Raw genomic sequence first — 20,904 nt, forward strand, 5'->3', positions numbered from 1 at the left:
GCATTGGATTGTCGGCCTAGATTTTTTGTGCTCCAGTCTCTGGAGTGGGACTTGAACCCACAACCTTCTGACTCAGGCAAGGGTGCTACCAGCTGAGCTATGGCTGACCAATAAAGTATTCCTCCAAACTAAGTTTTTTTTTTTTTTTTTTTTTTTTTTTTTTACAAAGCACAATCCCCTTGGCTTTTGTTTTGAAGGGGAAGGGAAAGAGGAACAAGAACTTGTGGCTGATGAACTTGTGTGAAAAGTGACTACATTCACCCATTGCATTAATCTCTTGTTCCTCACCCCTCTTCCGAGGCACTATGTGGTTCTGTTGTTGACTTAAATGCTTAGCCCAAGGAACTTGATCAAAGTGCAGGAAAAAGGTTCTTTTAAGACTTGAGGTTTATGTGCTGATGCTGTGTGGTTATGATACAATGAGCATCGTGTTTGGGCAACCAATCATACATTGTTAGTTAAACTAATTCTTCAATTGTTGGAATCTAAAATTGTGAACTTTAACTACTATCTTGTCTGCAACAAAGCTATGCGACGGGACTGTGCTTATCCAGCGAGTAGCTGAGCCATGCATTCCATGAAGGCACAATGCTTGTTCTGACTTGCTGTAGGGCTACTACAATTGGCATATGTGTGAATGTTGGTTGAACACAGCTGAACCATGCCCATTGTTGTTGAATAAGCTGCTAACCCTCCTATATATGAATAATATAATAATGGCTATTTTGGTGAGGTACATGCCTTCCGGAAGGAAGAAAAATTGGGGTGGGGGTAGAGAAAGTTGTGTGGTTTTGAACATTTAGATTTGAGACAACTTCTTGGATTTAAATGTAGCACTGACGGTGCCATCCTTTTCTGTTGCAAGAGATGTGATAGTGCAGTAAAATATGCAAGTTCCTTGGCATTGACACTGCATAACTTTGGTTTTCCACCCCCTCACCGTGGCTGTCCACTTGTAGCTGCAGTAATATATGGTTGCTGGCAGCCTTTCTGTACCTTACTGAAGTAACTATCCTCGGGAGAGCTCTGGTAAATTGTCAGCAGGTCACTTGACCATGATGCCCTGTGTTCTTTGATGTCTGGTACCAAGGGGTGTCAGGTTTTGCTTATTGTTTGGGTGTTGATATATGATTTGGCATTTGTTGGTAGCATTTGGTGTTTATGTCTGGAAGGGTGTGATCTTCTCCGCTCTACAGTCCTAGTTTCTTTTTTCCAAGTCTCTCATAACTATCCTTTCAGCCCCGGTATCATTCAGTTTATGTTGGAGCTTTTGCATGGCTTCAACATCCTTTCTATAATGGGAAGTGGGTGCCCAAAATTGTGCACCAGAAGATCAGTGTATCTGGAATCATAGAACCCAGTTCCTCTTTATTGGGTGGTTCAGTGGGTAGCACTCGTGCCTCCGAGTGGGAAGGTCGTGGGTTCAAATCTCACTCCAGAGACTAGAGCACATAATCTCGGCTTGCAGTCCAGTACTGCGGGAGTGCTCCGCTGTCTGAAGTACCTTCTTTCGGATGAGATGTTAAACTGAGCCCGTCTAACCACTCGGGTGGATCCCATGGTACAATTCGAGTTCTGCCTGGTGTCATAGCCAATGATTATTCCTCAACAAATACCACTAAAAACAGATGATCTAGTAATTTATCTCTCTGGTGTTTTGTGGGACCTTGCTGTGTGCAAATTGGCTGCTGTGTTTCCTACATTACAACTGTGATGACACTTAGTACTACATTGCCTGTAGGATGTCCTCTGGTAGTGAAAGGTGCAATATAAATGCACATTCCTACCCTTTCATTGAGAATGTTACTATTTAGGTTACATTTTCCATTCTGTGTTCTTTTTCACAAAGTAGTGCTTCACATTTATCTGTATTGCAATGCATCAGCCACACACCTGCCCATTCCCCAACCTGTCTGTATCCTACATTTTTCCTCACATTTTGCTTTGTCACCCTATTTTGGTGATGTTGGTACTTTTTTTTTTTTTTTTTTGCCCAAACAACTTATGCATATGGAGAACAAGAAAGGTCCCAACACCCAACCCTGGGGTACCCCACTAGCTACATCTTGCCAATCTGAGAAACATCCAGTACGGTGGCCAAATGACCAGCTGACACCAATGTGAGATGGTCAGTGTCAGCAGGCTATTTGATTGCAGAGTTGGGTGCATCACAGCTGAGCACTTCCAGCAGGGATTGCTGGTTAGCAGAAACAAAAACCTTGCTTGTGTTTTATCTTTTTACCGCCCCCCCCCCCCCCCCAAAAAAAAACTAAAGAAAATGGCTTTCTGTGTCCGTATGACTCGTCTCCTCACTGGATAAATGTGTTGTGCCATTGGAACAGCTTAATTGTGATATTGATGTGAACCATTCGCCTTATAAGATGGTTGACGGTGGTATTTATTCCCACTTAAAATTGATGTGGTCGAACAAGTGAGTTTGCGGTATGGACTTGTTGACATTCCGACTGAAAGGCTTGAAATATTGCTCAGCTGTATAATTCAGAGCTTTATTAATTGTTTTAAATCTTTTACTCTTATTTCCGTCATCCTTTCACCAAGTGAGATAGGTAATTATCTTGTGATGAATCAAAGGTACAAACCCATGTCTTGAATGTGTTGATGCAGCTATTATTTATTGATAGACTTTTTACCTAATTTAAGTAAACTCATGCCATATCTCTCTTTGCAATGATAAATGTATAAAGGTTGGTTGCCACATATCCTTCAAGTTGATGTCTCTGCTGTGGAATGACCTCTCTGACTAGTTACAAGCTGTAGCTGAATTCAGCAGTGATGAAAATCTAGAGAAAATAGCTCCTGCAACTATCTTGGTGACCCAAACCCAATTTGAGCAATTTTTGTAGTCTTAAAGCATAAATACACAGTGAAACCAATTTGCCCCATTTTAATGGTGTCTGCACAATCTCTGGCCAAGCGGGATAGCAGTGCAAATGGTTTGTAGTCTGGTGGAGGCTTTATTGTACTTGGAATCATAGAAATTTACAGCACAGGAGGAGGCCATTCGGCCCATTGTGCCTGTGCCGGTTAGAAAGAGCTTTCCAGCTCTTGGTCCGTAGCCCTGCAGGTTGGAGCATCCCAAGTGCATATCCAAGTACTTTTTAAATGTGGTGAGGGTTTCTGCCTCTACCACCCTGTCAGGTAGTGAGTTCCAGACCCCCACCACCCTCTGGGTGAAAAAAGTTCTCCTCCACTCTCCTCTAAACCTCTGACCAATTACTTTAAATCTATTCCCCCTGGTTGTTGTCCTCTCTAAGGGAAATCAGTCCTTTCATCTACTCTATCTAGGCCCCTCATAATTTTATACACCTCAATTCAATCTCCCCTCGGCCTCCTCTGTTCCAAAGAAAACAACCCCAGCCTATCCAATCTTTCCTCGTAGCTAAAATTCTCCAGTCCTGGCAACATCCTTGTAAATGTCCTCTGTACCCTCTCTAGTGCAATCATATCCTTCCTGTAATGTGGTGACCAGAACTGTACACAGTACTCCAGCTGTGGCCTAACTAGTGTTTTATACAGTTCAAGCATAACCTCCCTGCTCTTGCCTTTATTAGCCGAGGCATAGAATACAAGTATCACATATGCCTTCTTCACCACCACCTCTACCTGTCCTCCTACCTTCAGGGATCTGTGGACAGGCACTCCAAGGTCCCTCTGTTCCTACACACCTCATTATCCTACCATTTATTGTGTATTCCCTTCCCCTCCAAGCAGTTGACCACATTGGCATTTGTCAGTCATTTGGGTAAGGAATTGCAGTCATAAGCCTGCATCATCCCACCCTGATGCCTGATACCCTAACATTAAAGAGGAATAGTAGCTTTCCCCCTCCATAGTGGAGTAGTGGGTGTTGCCTTGGCATGTTCTGACATTCAGATCAGGAGGGTCCCACATTCCATCCTTGATCTCTGATGTTGGCTTATCTCATCCAAAGTAAGTGGCAATGCTACGATTGGTGTAGGTATTTTCGGGCGAGGGTGGGAGGAAAAATCAGCCAGTGATCTTGCCCCAGATTGGTATTAAGTGACCGCTGCTGGAGATTGTGGATGTATTGACAGCAGCTGAGGGCAGGATGGTGCTTCACTGTGAATAGTCACTGTCTTAGCTTATGCATGATAAATAGCTGTTTTGGTGAGATGCCAGAGGGCAGCTGGTGTATGTGGAAGCATACCCAAGGTTGAGCAAGTGCCTTCAAAAGAGGAGTAGGGGAGAAAAAGAAGTGATCAAGATGGCCATTTTTTGAAAGGGCAGGGGTCAGCTTGCTGTGTGCAGAAAGGGGAGGGGTCAGCTCACTGGGGAAAGGGGAGGGGTCAGCGCACTGGGGAAAGGGGAGGGGTCAGCTCACTGGGGAAAGGGGAGGGGTCAGCTCACTGGGGAAAGGGGAGGGGTCAGCTCACTGGGGAAAGGGGAGGGGTCAGCTCACTGGGGGGGAAAAGGGAGGGGTCAGCTCACTGGGGAAAGGGGAGGGGTCAGCTCACTGGGGAAAGGGGAGGGGTCAGCTCACTGGGGAAAGGGGAGGGGTCAGCTCACTGGGGAAAGGGGAGGGGTCAGCTCACTGGGGGGAAAGGGGAGGGGTCAGCTCACTGGGGGGAAAAGGGAGGGGTCCGCTCACTGGGGGAGGGGTTAGCTCACTGGGGAAAGGGGAGGGGTCAGTTCACTGGGGAAAGGGGAGGGGTCAGCTCACTGGGGAAGGGCCGGGGTCAGCTCACTGGGGGGAAAGGGGAGGGGTCAGCTCACTGTGGGGAGAAACCCATCACAATGCTTGCTTTGCCAAATGAAACTGCTGAGTAAGTACATTTTTTTTCTGATATGTAGTGGATACTCTTTCTGTAGGCGCACACCTCCTTGCCTAAGCCCAGAGAATTTAGGCTTGGATCCTGGACTGGAGACAGGGAAAATCCCAGTAGCGATATTGTCAAGAACGTCTTGGCACCAAAGCTGTACCTAGTACTTGTGGTGCAGTCTGTTGGAAGGATGACATGTATGCAGAAATTTCTATATTTAAAAAAAAAAAAAAAAAAAATTGGACTCTGGTGATATTCTTCAGGGCTGTAGTGATAAATGATATGTTTTGTTGAATTAATCAAAAGTTAATTACATGTCGAGTTAATTTTGTGTAACACTACCATGTGCAGCTGTCTCATAAAATTGACCCAATGTAATTACCAAATGTTTTATATTGATGCTGGAGTGCCAAGGGAATGTCCTCCATGCCATTCTCTATTTTAACTTGCTGCTGCTGGAGATTGTGGTGTGTCCACTGGAGAGCAATAGAAAGGAATTACTTGTTTTCAACTCTCGAACAGCTGCTTTTGGGGTCCAGGTAAAGTTGGGTCATGGATACTGTTGGAGGCAGTTTGTTTGGAATCATTAACACCTATGGCTTATCACTTTTTAATGTGGGTCTTTTGAAGTTGTCGGCACTCCAAAGGTGGTGATTTCTCAAGACTTATTGGCAGTATAGACCCATAATTTGCGTGCATATTTGTATTGCTCACTGCCATTCTTTTTCCACCCCCCTTCCTGGAATCTGATTCCGTGGTTGTCCAGAACCAGGGCTCGCAAGTGGAGGCCAGAAGTGTGTGCCCCACAAATTGCATGTTCCTAAACTTGCTCACTGGCATGAACATTTGAATATTGTCATAATGCCAAGAAAATGTTTCACCAGGGCAACTTCTTTACTTGGTACGTATAATGTAACAAAACCATAATTGGGGCAACTGTGGGCCATTAATGATTTAAATTGAAGTTCTAGAAATGAATGATTTGGAACTTGTAGAATAATGCAAAAGTGTGCTATTGTTGGAAAATACAGAAGTCCACTATATTTGTATTGGAATAAATGTAGAACTCGAGAGTTTCTCATTTACAATCTCCTGCTTTTGGTTTAAAATGTAAACTGTTTTGAGGTAACAGCTGTACAATTCACTGATGCCTTTGTGGGTAAATGTACCATGGCTTGGATTGCAATCAGCATGGACATAATCTTTCAGGGTCATGCTGAAGGAATGAAGGGCAGTTTGGTGTCCCTTCAATGAGTCCCAATCTAGCTTAAGCTTTTAGCTTAAAGCTGCTTTATTTATTGAGTTGCGAGCCATGTTACTGCTTCTGGTTCTTGTCTGAATCAGTAAGGCTGGTGGTTGGGAACACTTTTTAAACCAGATCTTCCTGCCATGGCTGGGTATAGCAAATGCATCAAAATTATTTTGGGAGTGGCACTTTACTTTGCAGCGGCACTAACACAGCAGTACTGTAATATAAAACGCAGTTTAAGATGTTTGTCCAAACAGTTCTCCTTCATAGGCCAGAACTCCTACACATACACCAGAAGGGCTTCCTCCAGTTTATGTGCAAGATCCAGGACCAAGCTGTGAGATGGAATTATGGCCAAACGGACAAACACTTGTACAGCGGGTGGGCTCCAGCTTTATACCAATCTGTCAAAGTATCCTGGAGTGATGAAGTCTGCGTCATGGTAGGCACACCTCTGCCAAAGTCTGTCATATGAGGACCTGGATTAAGCAGTTTGTAATAAGTAAGTGTGGTATGTGTCATGAATATTATCATGACTCATGAAGTAACACTGGGCGGCCAGCTGGTGGCGCCGTCCAAGGAGTATAAATACTTGGGTGTGGGCCCAGCTTGCTCAGGATGTTTCTGTAACCAGGAACTAGTGATGTAACTAGAATCTCATGGTTTTGAAACAGTTGATTAAAGCCTTGTTTTATATTCAAACCAAGCGCTTAGTAGTCTTTTTACATCAGTATGTGGCACTATACTTTGATATCTAGAACATTTGAGGTGGCTGGCATGTCATCTTGTACTGCAGTGGTCTTTCCACCATATTGATTGGCAGATACCTGATGAAGTTCTGTGATTTGGGATGACAGCTGCTGGAAGGTATTTCCTAGAGGCCAGGTATGAAAGCATATGCGTGTGTTGCCAGTGTTTGGCACTGACCACAAGCAGCAGGTGCCACAACTGAAGCTATCTGCCTCCAACTGGTAGAACCACCATGTTGTGTGTTCATCTTGTGGCTAGGAGAATGGCAGCAATACATTCACAAATGTTATGGTGAATTGTGCTGTTCATGAGCTCCTGGTACCTGCTGTCCACCTTAACAGCTAGCTAATTCTCCAAGATGGGAGTTGGCTCCAGGCTGATGCACCTGGTGCTGGAACTGAGATACAGAATTGTCACTGGACCTAGGAGTCTTCTACTTGGCCCAAGACAACCATGTAAGCGAATACCTTAAATGGGTAGGGTGGCCCTAGCTAGACAAGCAATAGGAAGCTTGCGTTGGTTCTTTCTTGCACATAAACTCTTTGGATTCCCAGAAAGGGGATCAGAGTAGATATTCCCAGAAATGGGACTAGAGTAGATAACTCCAGAAGGAGAGTTAGAACTGGCACAGATGTGCTGGACAATTAGCCACCTGTGCTATAACTTCTATGACTTAAGTAGGTGTTCATTGCCATATCAGATGAACAGACACTCTGGCGATGGAGCTTGCTTTGGATACTGTGGTACTGGCTTTCTACACTTATTGGACACCTGCCTGCCTCCAAAAAATGGGGCGAGGTATGAAACTATACATGCTAAGAAAATGCCTGGTTTGTGCTCAGAATTTCAGTTTAGACTATCGTCTGCAGCCTTGGAAGCAGGAATAATTTAGCTAGGGTTCCTGTTTGCGATCAGTGTGTGTGTGTGTGGACAGTTAGGCCACAATAGGGGATGTCAAAGTCATAGCAAGGTATCTACTAAAATCATAGGCTTTAGCTGAGGAGAGATAAGAGAAACCAGGCCTCTTTTTACCAGAACAGAAGTGAAGAAAAATTCTCAACGATTTTGGTAACTAGGAGAAAACTATTTTCCTTGGTTGATGCATCTGTAATGGGAGGACATAAATTTAAGATCATAAGGACAAAGGGAAAAATCAAAATAAATACCTGATGATGCAGAGTGTTAGAACATGGAATACCCTACTACAAACAGTGGTGGAAGCAGAATTGAACATACAGCTTTAAAAAGGAAAGTGGATCACCATTTTAAAATACACATTTTTAAAAGTGTATGGGGGAAAGGGACGACGTGGCTCTTTCAGGGAGTTGGTACATGCATGTTGTGCCAAATGGCTTCCTTGGGTGTTGTAAAAATTATAGCCGACATCAAGATTAGCTAGCTGGGCAAAGTGCAGGAGGGCTGCTGGTACTTGTGTAACTGGACGCCAGTCACCAACTTCAGGAGAAAAGTGGGAAGGAACAAAAAATAAGCAGTTTTATATGATTAAATACGCGGTTACTCTGCAGTTACCCCCTTTCTAATCACAAATGCAACTGCTACCACTTCCCCCCCCCCCCCCCCCCCCATGTTGATAAGCTCCGATAAATGGAGCTGCGAGCAAACAGCAGATTAAGGTCTGATCGGGGAAACATTCAATCGGCCAACATCCACAGCAAATTCCACACTCGTGGGGGGGTGTCCATTTTTAAAATATGTCTTTCATCATATGGGGAAAAAAAACCCAGCAAATTTTGCCGCGGAGGATCTCTTCAAGTACTTTTAATTATTTGCAAGTAACTACAGGTTTCCTTATCAACGACACTTCTCTCAAGCGGCTGTTCCGCTTTAAATGGGAGATTTTAAACCCTGCGGATGGCTACACGTCGAAAACGCTGCTGCCAGCCGAACAGACTGCTCGCCGTCCAAAAAAAAAAATATCTTTCCGCAGAACCAATATTTTTTTTAAAAAAAACTTTAAACCAATCTTTCGAAATAGAATCTGGGGCAAAAAACACAGCCGAAAGTGGTTAACACTGACGGCCGCTGACCAAATCTGGTCTCATGCCGGAAGGAGAAAGAAAGCGAGTCCGCGGGATTATTTTCCTTTCTCAGGGCTTCCAAGATGGCCGTTCGCTTCAAGTATTTCTGTTTCCCGACAGGGATTTTATAGATTCAAAAATTAAAATTACATTCGAAATTAAAAACCCGGTATACCCTCCCCTCCGAAAAAAAAACCGCAAGAGAATTCACAACAAACTCACTGAACATTGAAGCGGAGCGAGCGAGGATGGAGTGACAGTGAGTGAATTCGCAGTTAATTGGAAGCTTGTGCTTTTTTAAATATATATTTTTTTTAAAGAAACGGTACCGAGAAGGAAGTGATGCTAGCGAATGCAAAGCTGTGAGTTGTACTGTTATCGAGGATGAAATAAAGTACCGGGAAAGAGTTGGGGGGTGGTGGGGTGAGGGGGGGAAATAAAAGAGGCTTTAGGTACATTTAAGATGTGCAAATAAATCATTTTGTCTCCTTTTTCGGGGCTTTTTGTAAGCCGTTGGGAAGCGGCCCTGTTGCGAGACGGCTTTCAGAGGATCCGTTAATTTAAAATTTCCTAAAAAAAAAACCCCATCCCGGGAGTCAGCTGTCGAAGCAAAGCGCAGACATGTTTGAAAACATGTTGGACCATTTCGGGGGGACAATTTGTCTCTCGAAAAATTGGATCTCTTTGGAGGTGAGTGTGAGGGAGGGAGTGCGCGCCGGAGGAAGAGTTTCCAATGTTTAAAAAACCAGCCAAATGTATTGGGTTTAAATGCACCTTCTTCAATCTTCGGTTAGAAAACGCCGAGCTCCATCGCTTTAATCCTGGCTGGCAACATTTTCTCATATTCCCCTCCCCCTGTGCATTTGTTAGATCTTCAGAGAGCCTTAGACTGCAGGTGGCTTCAATGGGACAGGGTTTAAAAAAAAATACATTAAAAAAAATCCAGTCAGTTGTCGCAATGTGGACCGTGATATCTAGAATGTGGGGGAACATTTGGATCCATTCTTCTAGTAATTTGGAAGGATTATCTCTCTGTATTTGAGACATTTTCAACGATATTTTAAGAATCTTCCTGGGCGAATTTACAAGACACGAATTATTTAATAGATGTCCTGGTATTAAAAACAAACAAAAAATCAGTGAAGTATCCAGCATTAATCGCTTTTATAAAATATCCGGATGATGGCACTAGCTTTTGAGAAGTGAAATCGAATCGGACCCCCAGGCCTTAGCTCTTGATTTTTGTTTTATAATTTTATTTTCTCTTGTTAAAAAGCTTTCCCAATTTTTAGCGCAGCGCGGTCAGATTTTGAGAAGTGAAAAACTGTGACCCTTGCATTCTGACGATTTTATTATGAATTATTTCCTGATAGACCATGGGGTTGTGCAGAGCATTTGATCAGCTCTGGGGCGACTTTCCGCAGGAGGAGAAAGAAAAGTAACTGGTAGATCGGTTGAGACGTTGTGATTTGTGAAAGTCTTGAAAGTTTGTATTTTGTTGCAAGTCGGAAGTGGGGGTGTGTCTTTTTGGCCCGGGTCTTGGAGAGAGGCGCTACGTGGTTCACAACTGGAGACGAACAAAAGGTTCGCTTGAATACTGTAATCGAATCCATTCGGATTTAATCATGAAAAGCAGGTCGTTTTCAACTGTTTATCTCACACATTTCATTTCACACTGCATCAGAATCGCCAGGCAAATAACCCAGAGGCTGAATACATTCATTTTTGACTAAAATCAGGAACTGTATATTTGAATAAAAGGGCTGGGTTTATTAAATCACTAACGGGCTCCATTTAATTAAAACATGCACAACCCCGTTCCCTGACCGACATGAACTGGGGGATTATATAGAAAATCACTTAATTTAACAGTCTTCAAACTAAATTAATCCACGTGTGATTTTTTTGTTACTTTATTCTATGCTGTATTATAGAAACGTTCCCAACCGTTTTTAAGAAATTAATGGTAGAGACTATTTTAAGTACAGAGATCCCTTTTGTTAGGCCTATGAAACTTAGAGCAAAACCGTCAGTAACGGGAAGCACTTGCGTTTTTGAGCTGTTCTTATTCTGTCAGAAGAAGTCCAAACATTTTGATGAAATGTATGTAGATTGGCTTTAAAAAAAAATATTGCCAGTGGCACCATTCAGATAAAATACTTTTCTAAATGAATGTGCTTAGAAAATATGCTTGTTGAAAAATGATCTGCAAGATTATAAATTTATGATTCTATAAACCATTGTTGTAGATTTAGTTTGAATGAAATGGGTTATATATGAACTCAATAGTTGAATAACGCTAATTGGTTTCTGAAACTCCCCCATTCTTGTAATAAAACAGTGCCTGTCATGTGCTGCTCTGTACCTTCAGATTGAAATTCTCAGTAAGATTTGTTATTCTTTTGCTTTTATTGTGCTACCAGCACTCTGCAATTGCAGCTGGAGTGCCTGCTGCATAATGGTAAGAGAAATACAAAATGTATTTTTCAAGATCACTTAATTGTGTGTGTGCGTATATGTGCGTAATGAATGGTACCGAGTTAAAAGCTGTAGTTCAGTCTGGTGAGGAGAAATTATACTGTTGTCGACAAATAACTTTGAGCTTTACTTTTGTGGTTTATTAACTTTGAATTGTAATCTAGTAATTCACTGCCAGATATTGTTTAGGTGCTTTTTATATTGGCGCTTGTTTAGTTACAGATCGCGGGAGAGTGATGTCAGTATGCTGGCTTCCTGCATTTACATCAGTGGATAAGGGAGCTGGTGCATGGATGTCCGTCTCCTGTGATCCACACCAAACAAGTGCCAATGTTAAAAGCATCTCACTAATCTAATGGGCCAAGTGTCTTAGAGCCCTGAGAACTAGACTTTTTTTTGCATCGTAAACATTTTACAAATTGTAAGTATGTGCTTTTTTCTTTTTAGATGTTGCCTTAGGCGCATCTTGAGTCGTGCCCTTTTTTTTTCTCCCCACCCCCCTTCAAGGAAGGTTCTCATCTTTTCCAGAATATATTAATTTATGCTAGGATATGCTTCCATCAATGACGACAGCCTTTTGTTGTCTTGCCCAAGTGGCCACTCTTTGAGAGTCTGGGCATAGCATACGATTCGATTATGACTGAGCCCAATCCTGCCCTCCGCTAACATCCACACATGTATATTTTCCCGTTGGGGTATCACTGGATAGCAATCGGGAGCAAATAGTGACTCTTATCCAAGGACAAAGCCCAGTTGTAGTGCCAGTGCTGTCGTGGCTGGGAAAAAAAGATAAATCAGCACAGACAAGGGAGCTTAGGATCCCTTTCTGGTCTGGATGGCTCAGTACTGCAACACCTGTTGCATTTACCCATTGAGTCTTGTGTCTTTCATTTGCTGCTTCCAAATTTTATTGCAAGTTTTCTCTGCCAATTTTTCTCCTCGTCCCTTTTTTTCCACAAGTTGTTGCTTTCTTGCTAAGGTATGGTTCCATGGGTGCTGGTTACCCTCTGCTACCTCAGCCAAATGACTTGTTATTCATGTGACCACCTTGACAGTGAGTGTTGGCAGGCTATTCTAATACAAGGGCATCATAACTGAACAAGATTTTGTCCTCATCGAATGTTCACACGCATGGACTTCCTGCAGTCGTTACTGGATAGCTATCTGGAGCAAGAAGAGTGCATGGTTTTCTCTTCTCCAAGCAAGGGGAGCTAAGGCCAATTGTAGCACCCAAATGTCTGCCTAACGGAGTTCATCAGAAAGCAGGCTTGAAACCTGGAACGTTCCTGATTTATATGGCTCACCTGCTAACTATAAACTCACTCGGGAGTCTTTCATTGGTGAATTGCTTATACTCCTAGAATGCAGTTTTTAAAAAGTTACAGAGGCATTATTATTATTGTCAAAAAAAGCTTGCAATTTGAAACTATTTATGTTAAAGTGACTAGCCTGAGGCTATCGCCAATGGCAGTGGACAATAGAATGAAAATAATCTTGCTAATCTCCATTTGGCTCAGTTGCTACACGCAGTGTATAACCGAGCTATATAGACTATAGTGGCTCCTGGTTGTTCCAATCCTTCTCCTCATGTTCGTATACTTTCATGGCCTTGCCACCCTTCATCTCTATAACCTATTCCAGCCCTACAACCCTCCGCGAACTCTGCGTTCCTCCAACTCTGGCCTCTTACAATCCCCCATTCCGTTCACGCCCCCACCATTGGCGGCTGTGCCTTTAGCTGTCTAGGCTATAAACTGGCAAATGGAGTTCAGTGTGGGTAAGTGTGAGGTCATCCACTTTGGACTCCTGAAAGATAAATCGGAGTATTTTCAAAATGGTGAGAAAGTAGGAACTGTGGAGGAGCAAAGGGATTTAGGTGTCTATGTACACACATCACTAAAAGCTAGTGGACAGGTACAAAAGAATAATCAAAAAGGCGAATGGAATGTTGGTCTTTATCGCAAGGAGGCTGGAATATAAAGGGGGGGGGGGGAAGTTATGCTTCAGTTGTGTAAAGTCTTGGTCAGACCCCTCATGATTTTGAACACCTCGATCAAATCTCCTCTCAACCGTCTCTGCTCTAAGCAGAACAACCCCAGCTTCTCCAGTCTATCCACATAACTGAAGCCCCTCATCCCTGGAACCATTCTTGTAAATCTTTTCTGCACCCTCTCTCAGGCCTTCACATACTTCCTAAAGTGCGGTGCCCAGAATTGGACACAATACCAGTTGAGGCCGAACCAGTGTTTTATACAGGTTCATCATAAATTCCACGCTTTTGTACTCTATATCTCTATTCGTGAAGCCCAGGATCCCATAAGCTTTTTTAAACTGCTTTCTCAACCTGCCCTGCCACCTTCAACGATTTGTGCACATACCCCCAGGTCCCTCTGTTCGCGCACCTCCCTTTTAAGATTGTACCCTTTAATTTATATTTCCTCTCTTCATTCTTTCTACCAAAGTGTATCACTTCACACTTTTCTGCGTTAAATTTCATCTGCCACGTGTCTGCCCATTCTGCCAGCCTGTCTATGCCCTCTTGAAGTCTATCACTATCCTCCTCACTGTTCACTATACTTCCAAGTTTTGTATCATCTGCACATTTTGAAACTGTGCCCTGTACTCCCACACCCATTTAAGTTGCGCAAACTCTGCTTGTACTCCCTTGAGTTTAGAAGGTTGAGGTGATCTAATCATGGTGTTTAAAATGATAATGGGATTCGATAGGGTAGATACCGAGAAACGATTTACTCTTGTGGGGGAACCCAGAACAAGTGGGGGCACGGTGGCATAGTGGTTAGCACTGTTGCCTCACAGCGTCAGGGACCTGGGTTCAAAACCGGCCTCGGGCGACTGTCTGTGTGGAGTTTGCACATTCTCCCTGTGTCTGCGTGGGTGCTCCGGTTTCCTCCCACAGTCCAAAGATGTGCAGGTTAGGTTGATTTGGCTATGATAAATTGACCCTTATTGTTAGGGGATTAAATACGTGGGGATAGGGTGGGATATGTGTCGGTGCAGGCTCGATGGGCCGAAATGGCCTCTATCTGCACTGTGGGGATTCTGTGAAGTGGGCCCCATCTTCAAATTAGAGCTAGGCCACTTAGGAGTGAAAGTAGGAAGCACGCCTTCCAGACAAAGTGTCTTGGCAATCTGGAACTCGCTGTCCAAAATGCTGTGGATGGTGGGTCAATTGAAATAGTTAGGACTGAGCTCGATAGATATTTGTTAGATAAGGGTATCGAGGGATATGGAGCAATCGCTGGTAAATAGAATTGCAGATCAAATCAAATCAACTTTTATTGTCATTGTTAGTGCACAAGTGCAGTACAACGAAATGTAGGCTTGCGGCTCCCGAGAGTGTACATTTAGATTAAGACATTTAAACATTCAACATACATTTGGCTTGAAATACATTAACATAAACATAACCATAATAAAGTGCATTGGCAGATGTGCAGGCTTTAGAGTTTATTTGTGGAGTTCAGTAGGATGACAGCCCTGGGAAAGAAGCTGTTCCTAAATCTGGTCGTACGGGTGCGAATGCATCTGTAGCATCTCCCAGATGGCAGGAGGGCGAACAGACTGTGGCTGGGGTGGGTAGGGTCTTTGATGATGGACTGTGACCTCCGTAAGCAGCGTTTCTGGTATATGTGCTCTATATGGTCGGTAGCCGGGTGCCGGTAATGCGTTGGGCACCATGATCTAATTGCAGTATTGAGGGGCTGAATGGCCAACTGCTATTCCTAATGTTCTTATAGAAACATAGAAGATAGGAGCAGGAGTAGGCCATTCGGCCCCTCGAGCCTGCTCCACCATTCAATGAGATCATGGCTGATCATCCAAATTCAGTACCCTGTCCCTGCCTTCTCCCCATATCCCTTGATCCCTGAGCTCTGGAATTCCCTCCCTAAACCCCTCTGCCTCACCTCTGTTGTTCTTGAAGACCCTCTTTAAAACCTACCTCTTTGACCAAGCTTTTATTCGCCTGCTCCTAATATCTCCTTTCACTCGGCGTCAATTTTTTTCTGTCATATTACAATTCTGTTAAGCATCTACGGATGTTTTTTTTTTACGTTAAAGGCACTATATAAAGTTATTGTTGTAGATTGTTTGAGGTTAATTTGCAGTTTATGCTGAGTTAGCAGATCTCAGCTGGGGTAACAACTGGGGTACTAAAATTGGCTTCAGCATGGCTTTAGGAAGGGGAAAATCGGCCAGAGTTTCCAGTCTTGATGACTGTGCAGTTAACTTGCTGGAAAGTGTGCAAGTGTGGATTTTGGGTGAGAACATGATTGGGCTCAGCTGTAATACCCTCTGCCATCGAATAACCCGTGGGCAGTCTCTGTGTGAGTTTACATATGAAGAATGGCCACTTGAAAGAGCTATTGGATGGCATTGCTGATTTCGGCCAGGGTAACAGTAGAAATACTACAGTAGGGCCGAGTGCCTTGGGCTGCGAAGGAGGGAAAAAAAACGAGCCAGAGCTCCTGCAGTCAGAGATACTTGCTGGAAAGTGTGTGTATGGATGCAGGTGAGGAAAGAATCTGGCTTGGCTGTGATGCCCCTGTGGTAATATAGCCTGCCTGCACTCACTGTCTAGTTTAATGCATTAAGAATGCACACTTGGGCAAAGAAAGCACCTGGTGCCTGTGGAACTGTACCCCAGGAGGAGTTACTGCCTTGAGGAATGAAGAGAAAAAAAATTGGGTTTTAAAAAAAAATCCTGGGCTAGCATTGAATTAGAATGCAAATTATTTCCACGCAGGACTGTTTATGGAGGTCCACCGCGGTTCAATCTTCACGTAAATGTATTTATCAGCAAATCTTTTATTCTTGTGGAATGGATTTGTACAATGTGTCTGATATACATCAAAAGGAGTCCATTCTTGGAGGACTTCTAAAAATATCTAGACCCCTTCCCCATGGAGCCTGAGGCCTAAGTTAGTAGGTCTGGTTATAGAACATTCAGATTCGAAAAATAACTTCTGTTGGTTGTGCAGTTTTATTTTTAAAGTATAACATTACGCATGTGGGTGTTATTGCTGAGAAGAATGTATTATTTGGGTTTATTGTTGAGTAGTAACAGTTATTGAACAATGGCATGCCAAAAGTAATGACTGGGTAATTCTCTTGATTGGGATGCTCTTTCCGCTTCTCCCTTTCCCCTTCCTCTCCTGAAAGCAGTGATTCAGGTTTGAGTATAGTTCCACAGGCATTTGTACCTCATCCAAATGACCATTCTTCATGTATGAGTGTTGGTAGGCTATTGGACTGCAGGAGACGTTCGAACCAAGTCAAATTCCGTCCTTGGCTCATGTTCAAACAGAGGCACCTGGGGATCATTCAGGAATGGGAACCTGGTTGAATTTTCTCCCTCCTTAGCCGAGTGGCATGGAGTACAGTTGTAGTACAGCTGCTATCTTCCTGGCTGAGATCAGGTAACAGCACAGGCTCGGATTGAACTTGGGACCTTCTTGGTCTTTATGGTTCAGTGCAACAGTTGGCAGTGTATTTACAGAAATGTTTTTTGTGTGCTGTTAATATGTTGGTTTGGTGCCAGTTTCAAGTGAGGTACAATTACAGTAATGCCATGCTTCATAGAAGCAAATGGGAGCGGATTCATCGATCAAAAATTCAAATCTTGTTTTCACTGTAAATAGTTCAATTTCATTCAAGGTCAATGTAACCCATCAGAAGAGGTGGCCACAGACCAAGGACCATTTGGACGAATGTGTATGACTAGGCCGGTTGACTCCACTTCTCCGTACCCTAACGACAAGACCATTGCTGGCTTGTTTCTTCAGTCCTGTAGCTAGATTCCCTTTCCTCAGTGATTTTTGTCTGACTTAGCATTAAACTAAAGGCAAGGATAGTATGGTTTGGATACGAATAATTCCAGCATAAAGTACTACCCTCCCATCTTTCTAATCAAATATTAAGTTATTAAATGAGATGTTATTGAACTCTCCTACCTGCAGGGTATTGGTATGTACTCATCTGTTGGAAACCTTTTCTTGCTTGAGTGGCTCCAGCCAGGCTGATTCCAAGTGCTGTAGTTGATTTCTGGATTACTCTATGGCTCCTGCCTGATGCACCAAAGAACAGAGGAACAGGAGGAGGCCATTCAGCCCCTCGAGCCATTCATTCAGATCATGGCTGATTTGTACCACAACTCCATTTACCTGCTTTTGCTCCATATCTCCTTATCTAACTTTTTTTTTCAATTGACCCCCAGCCTCAACAGCTTTTTGAGGGAGAGAGTTCCAGATTTCCACTCCCCTTTGTGTGAAGAAGTGCTTCCTGACATCACCCCTGAACGGCCTGGCTCTAATTTTAAGGTTCTGCCCCCTTGTTCCGGACTCCCCCCACCAGAAGATATAGTTTCTCTCGATCCACCCGATCAAATCCTTTAATCATATTAAACACTTCGATTAGATCACCCCTTAATCTACTCTACTCAAGCCCAGTCTGTGCAACCTGACCTCACTTTAACCCCTTTAGCGCCGGTAGCATTCAGGTGAATCTGCGCTGCACCCTCTCCAAGGCCAGTATATCCTTCCTGATGTGCGGTGCCCAGAACTGAACGCAGAACTCCAGATGTGGTCTAACCAGAGCTTTATACAACTGTAGCATAACTTCCACCCCTCTGTATTCCAGGCCCCTCGAGATAAAGGCTAACATTCCTAGCCTTTTTGATTACTTATTGTACCTGTTCACGAGTTTTTAGTGATTTCTGTACATGGACCCATGAATCTCTCTGCTCCTCCATAGTCCTAGCTTTTACCATTTAGAAAATACTCTCTCAATTCCCCACACTGAACTCAATCTGCCCACTCACTTAATCTATCAATGTCCCTTTGCAACTTACTGCTCCCATCTACACTACTTACTGTGCCACCTAATATGGTGTCGTCAGCAAGCTTGGATTTACGGCTCTCTTTCTTCAGCTAAGTTATTGATAAATATAGTGAAACGCTAAGGCCCCAGTACAGTTCCCTGGGGGATAACACTAGTCACATCCTGTTAATTGGAGTAGATACCCATTATTCCTGCTCTCTGTCTCTTGCCTCCTAACCAATTCCCTACCCATGTCCATACATTGCCTCCAATTCCATGCCCTTTCATTTTTGCTAACAGTCCCTTTTATGGAACCTTGAAGTCCATATAAATTACATCCATAGACACTCCCTTATCTACCACGTTAGTGACATCCTCCAAAAATTCAACTAAGTTAGTTGGGACATGACTTACCCGTTACAAATCCATGCTGGCTCTCTCTGATCAGCTCATATTTGTCCAAGTGCTCAGCCACTCTGTGCCTAATAATAGATTCTAGTAACCTGTAAGCAATATCATGATCCCTGGTGTAAGGGGAAGAGTAAACAGGTTGATGTCTATATGGTGGGGGAATACAATAAAAGAACATCAATAGGATGGGCAATATTTCTCTGGTTTTGATGTTCTATAGGTAGGAGGAAGTATTTTGTGCTAAATGCACTGTATCATCTTAGATTTCCCTAGTTAGTATAGGCAGTGCCTAATGTGGTTCGAAGCTATACTGACGAGATCATCTAACGTTCAATTCCTGGCCTGGTCTGCACCTGGGTAGCGGATCTCAGCTGGGCAAGCCATTGAGGTGTTCCAGTAGGCCTGTGAACAACGAGGGGGGAATAATTAGCTGCGGTTGATGCTCATCTAGAAAACCAGTGCATTTGTATATGAGAGTGTCTGGTGAGGACAAGATTGGGCGTGTTTGTGATGAACCGTTAAATAGCCTGCCAATTGCCTAGGTTCAACACAAACTTGCATTTCTATAGCGCCTTTAATGTAGAAAAAACATTCCAAGGCACTTTACAGAAGCATAATCAGACAAAATTCTACACCTTGCCAAAGAAGGAGATAATAGGAGGGGTGACTGAAAGCTTGGTCGAAGAGGTGGACTTTATGGCGTGTCTTAAAGGAGGAGAGGGAGATTAATTTTTAGGGAGGGAACTTGAGTTTAGGGCCTAGACGGCTGACAGCACGGCTACCAATGATGGGGCAACGGGAGTGGGGGATGCACAAGCGGCCAGAATTTTCGGAATGCAGAGTTTTCGGAGGGTTGTACAGCAAGAGGAGGTTAGAGATGAGGAGGGGAGAGGCTGTGAAGAGATTTGAACATGAGGATGAGCTTTTTGAATTTGGGGCATTGAGGGACTGGAAGCCAACGTTTGTCATCGAGCCCAGGGATGATGGGTGAGTGAGACTTGGTGCGGGTGAGAATATGGGCAGCAAAGTTTTGGATGAGCTGACGTTTATGGAGGATGAGGCCGGCCAGGAGAGCATTGGAATGGTTGAGTCTGGAGGTGATTAAGGTGTTGGTAGAAGAAGGGCTGAGGCAGGCAAGGAGACTGGCGATATTACAGAGGTGGAAGTAGGTGGTTTTTGTGATGAAGAGGATATCGGGTTGGACACTCAGCCCAGGGTCAAAAAGGTAGAGCTGTGTGTTGGCAGCGTACATGTGGAACCTAACCTCCTCTCTTTGGATGATGTCGCCAAGGGGCAGCATGTAGACAGTGCCAAAGATAGCTCCTTGGAGGACTCCAGTAGTAACCGTGTGGGAGCAGGAAGAGAAGCAATTGCTGGAGATGCTCTAGCTATGATTGGATAGGTAAGAGTGGAACCACTGAACTGGACAACAAAGCAGAGGTGTTGGAGGAAGATGGTGTGGTCGATTTGTATCAAAGGCTGCAGAGGTCAAGAAGAACGAGGAGGGATATTGTACCACAGGCAGGGTCACAGTCACAGAAGATGCTATTTGTGAGTTTGATTAGGACCATTTCAGTGCTGTTGTTGGGGGGGAAACCTGATTGGCGATATTCAAACATGGAGTTGCGGGAAAGATGGGCACGGATTTAGGAGGTGACAACACGTTCAAGGACTTTGGAGAGGAATGGGAGGTTGCAGATGGCCAGTAGTTTGCAAGGACAGATGGGTGGAGGGTGGATTTTTGAGGGGGGGATTACGGTGGCTTTGAAAGGGAGGGGGACAGTGTCTGAGGAGAGGGAAACGTTTAAAATGACTAGTGCATGGATTAGGTCCAGGAGGGCTGTTGGAACTGTATCCCAATGAGAATCTGCATTCAAGCTATGAGGGAAGGTGAAGGTGGGGGGCAAAGAAAAATGTGTTTTATGTTCCCTTTCTGCTTTAAAATGAAGGAAATAATGTTCATATATAGCAAGTGGGTGGATGTGCCAATATTTTACATTTTTGTTCACAAAACCTAGTTTAAATTTAGAGTTGAAGCAGCGGTCAATTAACAAAGCTATTCTAAGCGTCAACAGTGGTAGCCTTTATATTTTTCTTCCTTCTGGTTTGTGAAACTGCTATGCAGTGTAAATGGCATAGTTTCCTGAACTAACACATGGTTAATCTGGATATCCAGATTAGATTATGGCTACCAGTTTCCCCATAAATAAGAAATTGGTTTTATGCCATTGTGAGATTCATACAAACTAACAAGTTGGGCAGATAAGTGCTTAATGATACCTAAACACCTAATCTCGTCTGGTCTCTTGATTATAGTAAGTCCTATATAAACAAAGCA

General features: G+C 43.6%; 1 protein-coding gene across 10 annotated transcripts in view; it reads left to right on the forward strand.

The window, feature by feature from the left end:
• Positions 1 to 8,867: 8,867 nt before the first annotated feature.
• kmt2d (lysine (K)-specific methyltransferase 2D) overlaps positions 8,868 to 20,904 on the forward strand; it is a 239,566-nt gene continuing 227,529 nt past the window's right edge. For 5 of the 10 annotated variants that reach the window (XM_085972778.1, XM_085972783.1, XM_085972782.1 and 2 more), the window contains exon 1: positions 8,869 to 9,099. The gene's annotated coding sequence lies outside the window, so the exon portion shown is untranslated. Of the gene's footprint in view, positions 9,100 to 20,904 lie in introns of all 10 variants that reach the window. The other 5 variants (XM_085972787.1, XM_085972786.1, XM_085972789.1 and 2 more) reach the window with 2 other exon arrangements.

This window comes from Somniosus microcephalus, chromosome 33 (genome assembly GCF_052327205.1).
Source record: "Somniosus microcephalus isolate GS21.2 chromosome 33, FLI_Smic_1.0, whole genome shotgun sequence".
In the NCBI taxonomy this organism is placed as follows: Eukaryota; Metazoa; Chordata; class Chondrichthyes; order Squaliformes; family Somniosidae; genus Somniosus; species Somniosus microcephalus.